The following is a 9,401-nucleotide window of genomic DNA, read 5'->3' on the forward strand; positions in this document are numbered from 1 at the left end:
TCCAAAGATGGCAAAGGGAAGAATTCACTGGGAAGCGTTCCTGCACAAGCCCTTTGTGCCATGAAAGGAAAGTGCAGCACAAAAGTACCACATTGCTTACTGTAGCTCCCATCCATTCCAAGGAGCCTTGCTCCCCGTGACGTGTGGTGAGTGGACTGGGGGTATAGGCCAGTCCCCTAAACCTTCCTCTGGTATCTCCTTCCAAAGCCTGGGAAGTTTCTGCCTGGCTTAGGGAGGAAGTCTCAGTGCTTACATGCGTGACGTCGCAACATCACACGTGCAACGTCGTCCCCCACGAAAACAAATCACCCTTGCAAACTGGTGCCTCTGGCCCTAATGGTTCCCCTACAAAAAATTTCACCACACTCCACTGATTGCTCAGGAAAACTTCCAGAAAGATTCTGCCAGTAAGCAGTTGGGTTCTTGTCTCACGTTTTATGTCAGTGGCCTTAACAATATTAATGAACAATGAGTGCTACCTAGCAAACTTAAATTTTGCTGTTAGTAATTTGGAATGCTACAGTGGTATTGGGGGTTTTTAATGGTTAAATTTGCAGATAACTGAAATTAGGTGGCTCATAATACATTCCAGCAGGTTTCTCAGTCGGCAGTGAACAATGGCTGATGGAAGAGGATCACCTGCATCTGATTTATCCAAACATTGAGTACAAGGATATTCCTTTCTCTTCTCCCCTCCCCCCAAGCCTCTGGTTTTTAAAGCGTACAGCTTTGCCAGGCTTGGGTTCTGGTAGAAATCTCTCCGGTTTAAGTCACAAGGTTTTCAATATATCAGCTTAGACAGCACCTGCCTCATTAGATCACTTTAATGTCTGCAGGTTAAAACAGAAATTCTGATGTATTCAAATTACTAAAGAATTCCTCAAAGGAAGCAGAAATATTTAAATTCATGGTGTCCATCACTAGCATTTATGAATTGTGATGCTTGGAAATGCAGACTATATTTCTTATTTATTCAGTTCATATGCTGTTAGGAATCTTTGCCAAATATGTGCATCAGGTAGATGCCTCTTGGGATTCCACAGAGCATTTTTTCTATTCTGCATCTCCTTCAACTCTTCAACATCTCCCCCCCACCTTCCAGTCAACACACATGTGGGGTGCATTTTCGTTGTTCTGGTAATACTTAAAATAATTTAATACATGATCATATCTGCTGAGTCTGTCTAGCAGTAGAGAATAACTTGCCTAATGAAGTTCCATTGTTAGTCAGTGCTAATAGTTGGCTTTGCCACAGTCATGGGAGATATGCACTCATGCAGGATATTTTTTCTATATAGAAATAATATCTATGTTGGGGAAAGTGTACACACATGGGTCTCATGTGCCTCAAATACACTGGTCAGGCAGCGGTTATGCACAGCAGCTACCCCATCTACATACATTTTTTTGTAATTTGTGTGTAACTGTTTATGCTGTTTCTGAGAAATTATTTCTGCATAGGAAAAGGAATGTATACAAACTACATTTATCTCACTACAGTTCAGCCTGTAGCACTGCCAGCCACAAAAAGAAGTTATAAATTGATGCAGGAGTTCTACAATGATTCAGATTTCATGGCTCCTTATAATATTTTTTAATTCAATGAAGTATATTCATACCCATCAAACAAAATCTTGCCATCACATGTGTGATCATTTCTATCATGTTCAAGGTGATGTGATTGGTCTGGCCACCCCACATGCAGTGTGAATGCCTCAGGTACGGCCCTCATTTTAAAGCCCCACAGTGATGCAGTGTAGATGATTGGGAGTCATACCATATATTGGATTCAAGGCTGCCTCTACATCCCTTAAGGCAGTTGTGCAGAGTCGTTCACCCTCCAGATGTTGCTGAGCTGCAAATCCCATCAGCTCCACCAAGCATGGCCAATTGCCAAGGATTATGACAGTTGCAGTTCCTCCACATCTGGATGGCCAAAGACCCTCCAGCTTGGGGCAGGATCATGGCAGCTTCAGCTTTTTAACAAGGAAGCTAACACCTAAGGCAAATCTAGCCAGTCTTCCCTTCTCTAGGGGCAGCCACGACTCCCCACTCCAAGCGTATGCCAGTAAGCCCAACCATTTCAAGGGGGGCTGCTATCCTTTTGGACAATCTAGATGGAGGTCTTGCCTCTACAGGGTGCCAGGCAGTTTTATTCCTGTTGCAGTTCTGGGGGGAGGAGAGAGGACCTCAGCAGAGAGAGAGTTCAGTCTTGCCTACTTCAAAGTTCTCTCAAGACTGGTAGCACCAGAAGACGAGGTTCTGCTGATCTAGTTTTGTCCTCTGCTATCCCTCTAAATCCTCTTCTCCTGAAAGATTTGACACCCCCCTCTTCCTTGAGGGATCTTTGAGGCTGAAAGTATCAGGAAAAAGCCAGGCCAGGGTAGATGTTCATTCCGGACTGCTGTCTGAAACTTGGCCAGGGCTGCAGAAACACATTAGGAATGAACAGATGAAGAGCAACTTGCAGCTTCTGTTGCTTCTATAACGTCAAACTTGCTGGCAACACTTAAGCATTTTCTGTAGCCCTCCCTGTTGCTTCTTTGCTGTCAACTTCCAGCTTGCTTTGGCAATGTTCTCCAAAACGAATGGCTGCACAGACTTAAGGAGGATTTTTGTTTTGTTTGTTTTTAATTTATCAGGCTTGACAAACCTTGTTTTGGTATTTTGCTGTCACTATCAGGACTATGAAATATTGCAGTTAAAGCAAAGGGACCTGCTTTCCTGTCTGCGCGTGCTCATTCTTCTTTACACAAATGGCATCATATATTTGTGTTTTGGTGGGGTTCCCCCCCCCTCCTACGAGGTCAAGTGGTATTCATTACCCTCTGCTCTCCCTTTTCGTCTTTGTAACAGCCCTGTGAGGTAGCCTAGGCTAAGTCAGTATTTGTACTTTAGCAGCAGTTCTTGCCCAATGGATACTTGGGTGGGGTCAGGTGCAGGGGCCCCAATCCACATACAGTGTACTACACCCAGGAAATCCTGTTGGCATCCCACACATGGATAACAGGCCCCATCTACACTATCTATCCTACCACTTTCAACAGTCATGGGTTCTCCCAAAGCATCCTGGTAATTGTAGTTTGCTAAGAGTTCTGAGAATTGATAGGAGGCCCCCCATTTCCTTCGCTAAGCTACGATTCCCATAAATTGTAACAATCACCCATATCTCTTTCAAAGGAACTCTAGGAATAGTATATCTCTGAGTGGAATAGAGGTCCCCTAATGCAGGTGGCGTTGTGGTTTTAACCACAGAGCCTAAGGCTTGCTGATCAGAAGGTCGGCAGTTCGAATCCCCGCAACGGGGTGAGCTCCCGTTGCTCAGTCCCTGCTCCTGCCAACCTAGCAGTTCAAAAGCACGCCAGTGCAAGTAGATATAAATAGGTACCACTCTGGTGGGAAGGTAAACGGCGTTTCCGTGCGCTGCTCTGGTTCGCCAGAAGCGGCTTAGTCCTGCTGGCCACATGACCCGGAAGCTGTACGCCGGCTCCCTCGGCCAATAAAGCAAGATGAGCACTGCAACCCCAGAGTCGGCCATGACTGGACCTAATGGTCAGGGGTCCCTTTACATTTAACATTACTGCATCCAGAATTATTGACTGTTTAAACATGACTGTTGAAAGTGAAATCATACTGCTTTAAATGAATAGTGCAGTGGGGGGGGGGTTATTGGGTTGTTTTTGTTTTGATTATGTATTTTGTGTTTTTATATTGTGATTTTATCCTGTGAACCACCCTGTGGATATATGGTGGTATACAAATAAAATAACAACAACAACAACAATAATAATAATAATAACATAGCCCCTATTATACAATATTGGAGGGAAGGTTTAAAGGGAAAACCACTCCTATTTTCCAGCTTTCCCTTGCCTCTTATTTTTGTGCTGTGCGTCCAGGAATGTAACTATTATTTCCCATGACCCATTACCAAATGCTGGTGTTCTTACTGAGTGTTCCATTTCAATAATAATAATAATAATAATAATAATTCCACTCTGGGAAGTAACTTTTTGGGGGCACACTGAAACCATATTGTTGGCATCCTTGTGTCTCTCTGGGGGTGAAGTCACATCACTGTGTTAGCTGCGCTGAAGTGACCTTCCTGGAAGGCAAGCCTGGGCAGCGTGTCTGGAGGGTCCGGGCTGCCCAGATGACAAGACCCCTCTTGGCCTGACTGATGTGGTCCAGAGGAAGGCAGAGCAAGACATTTGGCACCAGCTGTGCTGCCGGAAGGAAGTGTTCACAGTGCCATCCAAGCTTGCCTTAGGGACTCCAATATGGATTTGTGTAGCCTTTCTTCTCCTGAAGATTGTGTTGTTATTAAATTTATATGCTGTCCTTCTGAAGACCACATGGACCACAATATAAAAACACAAAATTTATTAGCATAATAACAAAAAAGCAAAAATGAAATTAAAATAAAAAATACCTCTCCCCCACAGACATTTTATATTATATTAATTATATATTATAAGGTATGGTTTTTCCCAATATAATACCATTGCAGTGATTAAGTGGAAGTTCTAAGCTGTGCAAGTGTGGAAAATCCCTGCTCTGCTCAAATTTGAGGTACTTTCAGATATGCCCGAATGGACTCCAGGACCTCATTGCATTAAAAAAAGAGAGTGCCCCCTGCTGAGTTGATTTGTATATGATGTCCTAATCTGGTTTCCTTTCAGTCCTCCCATCAAAGCATTGGTTGCACCAGGTCAGGCTCTGCGAGATCCCCCAGAGATCCCAGCGGAAGATGGTCTGCCCACAGGGCAGATCCTGTGATGTAGGAGGTCATGATTAATTCATGATCAACTCATCTCCTCTCATAAAAGATGGCCTTTTACTGCCGTTCGATGCTTGGAGTGACCGGACCACAGCACTACAGTGATTTATTTTTATAACATGGTTTGAATCAGTTTCAAACATTTTGAGTTTGCATTTTAAAATATCCATTTCCTTGCCAATAGTATAGCTACATGTTTGCTCAGCATACTCTCTACCTGAGACTTTGATTGATGACTCTCCCCCCAAAAACCACGTCCAGGACTTAGAGTTGCTTAAGCAAAAATCTCTACCAGGATTGTGGGGAGTAGTTCTCTTGTTCACACAACATTGGCTTTTTCTTAGTCCAATATTTGTTGAGTCTTCGTGGGAGGCCAAATGAGAAGCTACTGGCCATTTGTAGAACTATCAACATATAGAAGATCTGACATGAAAAAGGAGAAACTACGAGGCATTTCTCACCTTAGGAAGTTGCACATGTATGCTTGTGTTTTATTTCCACTTATATTTAGAGCCTACTATTGCATTGCCTTTCTCCCAAAAGTGTGCTGCCACATCTATTGAGCAAATGAGTTGTAACACATCCAGGACCTCCCTGATGTTGCTGGTGGAGAAAATGCTTCCACACAACTCGGGGGAAATAAAATGGAATGGAATGTGGACTGTGGGATTGGAGTCACTTTCTCATGTCTGCAGAGGAAAACATTTTAAAAACCTGACCAGGAGAACCCTGGGACAATGCAGAGAGGGATATTTTGATGTGGGAATTCTGTATACAAAACACAGAGTTGGTTGATGGTATATCACCGCTTCACATTTTGTCATTCATTGCAATATGAACACTAAATTGAATTAAATTCTAGGAGTGTTGTGAACTTTGCTGAACTAGTTACATTTCCATTTCCTAACAGCAGTGAGGTGATGGCAGCAGGGCCAATCTCAGATTAAATGCAGGTGGTATAGAGTACAGTTCACATTTATTCAGCAGTGGTCCAATTCTTACCTATGAGTCTGATGCTATATTGTCTATTTTCACCCAGTGATGCATTTGGCAACTGAGCAAGCTACCACAAGTCAAAGAATGAGGAAAGTTGTGGATTCTTTTTTATTTATTTGATTTTTTAAAATGCTATGCAGGATACCTTTGGAAGAAAACCCTTCTTTTCTTCAGAGAAAGTCCTGGCACCTGGGATATTATTGATGTTTCATCATTAATGGTGATTCTACTATTTGTATATATTTTCGTGAGCTGCAATGTAAGGAAGTTGTTTTTTTTATTAGGGGGGGTGAAGATCTAGAAAACAAATAGAATAAAAACAAAATGCAGTCTTGACTATGCTACCACTCAGTGGATTTGTAACTGGCTGACTGACCGAACCCAAAGGGTGCTCATCAATGGTTCCTCTTCATCCTGGAGAAGAGTGACTAGTGGGGTGCCACAGGGTTCTGTCTTGGGCCCGGTCTTATTCAATATCTTTATCAACAACTTGGATGATGGACTCAAGGGCATCCTGATCAAATTTGCAGATGACACCAAACTGGGAGGGGTGGCTAACACCCCAGAGGACAGGATCACACTTCAAAACGACCTTGACAGATTAGAGAACTGGGCCAAAACAAACAAGATGAACTTTAACAGGGAGAAATGTAAAGTATTGCACCTGGGCAAAAAAAATGAGAGGCACAAATACAAGATGGGTGACACCTGGCTTGAGAGCAGTACATGTGAAAAGGATCTAGGAGTCTTGGTTGACCACAAACTTGACATGAGCCAACAGTGTGACGCGGCAGCTAAAAAAGCCAATGCAATTCTGGGCTGCATTAATAGGAGTATAGCATCTAGATCAAGGGAAGTAATAGTGCCACTGTATTCTGCTCTGGTCAGACCTCACCTGGAGTACTGTGTCCAGTTCTGGGCACCACAGTTCAAGAAGGACACTGACAAACTGGAACATGTCCAGAGGAGGGCAACCAAAATGGTCAAAGGCCTGGAAACGATGCCTTATGAGGAACGGCTAAGGGAGCTGGGCATGTTTAGCCTGGAGAAGAGGAGGTTAAGGGGTGATATGATAGCCATGTTCAAATATATAAAAGGATGTCACATGATTCTATCAACAAGTGTTGCCGTTGGATTTCATAGAATCATAGAATCATAGAGTTGGAAGAGACCACAAGGGTCTCATTAACCCACACGTATGATTCCCTTGTGTGGGTTAACCCACACACATTAACACACACGTACATGTTAATGTGACTGACACCTACGGAAAGTGGGGGGAATTCAATTCAGTTTGCATTTAAAGCAAATTTATCAAATTCACACATCCCAAAACAACACAAGGAAATACAGCTATCCTTTGAAAACTGCACTTACCTAAAATTTGTGATGCAGTTCTCCAACCAAAGAATGTTTACAAAAATGCATTTATTTGGGGAAACTTTGCACAAAAATGAGTACATAGTATGTATTATATTGGGATAAATTGCTTCTGAAAAGTGTTCATTAGTCAAAAAACTGCATACAAAAGTGTGTTTATGGGGGGAAATCCACACACTGAATAATTTCCATGAGGATTTTTAAACAGGAAATCTGCAAATTGCTGCAGAAATGTGGCAAACCCAAATTTAGAAACACAAGAGACTGAGAGAAACTGAAATTGCCAGAGCCCCCCCCCCCCAATGCTATAGATCTCCTCTTTTCAAGATACTGGTATATCACTGTACACCTTCATTTTTAACCCCCCCCTGCCTTTACTGCACAATTGCAAGTAACATTTCTACGTATTCACATTTCTGATGTTCCATATGCTCAGGTCTTCCGGAAATGATTTGGATCTATGAAGTTGGACCGAATTTTAATTAGACATTCTTGCTTTATAACAATATTATTTTACAAGACAAGGATCTCTGCTCTGACAGCAATTTTCAGTGCTCATGTCTGAAGTTACATCTGGCCAAATCAAAGGGAATACTGTAATTTATTCCTTTTACATTGGGTGAGCTGGTATGAGGTTATTTTGCCCCATTCAAAAGTTGGATAGTATAAATAACACACTCTAGTCATAGCCAGTAGAACTAAACTTAGCCTGTAGTGGAAGACTTGACTTGGTATTAGTATAGAGATGGAAAGTAAAGCCCTTTAATAGTTTGACATATTACAACATGCTCCATTTCCCCCCTCTCCCAGAAGATGTTTGTCAAAACATTTTTTAAAGTTAAGGAAGATTTTACATATTACCACCAAGATTCAAATAACTGCATAACTGGTTCTGCACACCAAACTGGGAAGCTTTTCATTTTTGATTCCCTCCACCCCCTGTAATAGCTGCCTTTTGTGCCAGATGGCAAACTGCTTTTGAAACATTAGAATTTTGGACATGTCGGGGGGGGGGGTGCGCGCTTTTTACAGGGAGGAAAGTCAAAAGTCGGCCCTGGCCATGAGCTGTTTCTAACCAAAGATTAGCAGTGGGGGCGGGCGGGCGGTTTCTGAAGCACTTTAAAGTTTATGAATGGCCTTGGGATCAAATGACCTCCTGATGGTGTGACTTAGAGGGATGAAAACTGCGACATGGAATTTGTAACAAGCAAAGATAAATCTGGCAACCAAATGGAAACATGCTACAACTTACAGAAGTTTATTATTGTCTTACTAGAATTTGACAAGCTGCAGGAATTACTAAACTTACAAAATATATTCAAGCCAATGAAGGATACCACCCTACAGATAATTCCACAGAGAACTACACATTGTTTGTTATTTGAACAATAAGCACAGTGAACACTCACTTTGTTTTCACTGTTATAATAATGTTATCTTTGGATTGCAAGTTTCTATATGCACTCAATCTTTTCTTTTAAAAGTGAATAAATTAAGGACAGAGGCATAACATGAGAGAGCAACAAAATCTTGATGCACCTCATAAGCATATGTCATGGTACATCAGTGAAGACCACCTGAAAATAGCCAAACAATTGATACTTAAAGATGCTGTACATAATTTCGTTTAAATGTATGCCTCCTCTGCTAATCCCCACAAAAAGGAACACATGAAAAAGGTGCCACAAAATAAGTCTTGTGGTATCTTTAAGAGTAACAAATTTATTAGGACATAAGTTTCTGTGGACTGCAAAGAATAGTCTCTGTATGTGCAGTTTCACAAAGCTTACTGTAGCAAAAGCATTTTGCTAATACTGACAACAAAGAGAAAAGACTCTGAGCTTGTGCAGTTTCACATTAGAAACTCAGTTAAGTCATTCATCATTGTTTTTGCTCCCTTCCTGCCTTGGGCCAGTCAGTCACCAGCTCTCAGCCAAACCTACTTCACACAGCTGTTGAGAAGATGCAGAAGAAGAGGCAAACCGGCTGCACTGAGGGGAACAAGGTCTTGCACCAGAGGCATCGGCTTGAGGCAGATTAGTGAAGCTCCAAGGCTTCAGTCTTCAACCTTAACCCAGACTGATTTTGATATGTTTTACGGAAGCAGGGGAATTGAACACACACATATATTTAAAGGTAATTGTTTTGCATTAATACCAAATTCCTTGCCACAAACCCTTCTGCCCAAAGCCACAATCCTGTACCCACCTTGGGAACAGAGGAGGAATGTGTCTGCTCGTGGGTT

This window comes from Podarcis vaucheri (genome assembly GCF_965113315.1).
Source record: "Podarcis vaucheri genome assembly, chromosome: 3".
NCBI classification, from domain to species: Eukaryota; Metazoa; Chordata; class Lepidosauria; order Squamata; family Lacertidae; genus Podarcis; species Podarcis vaucheri.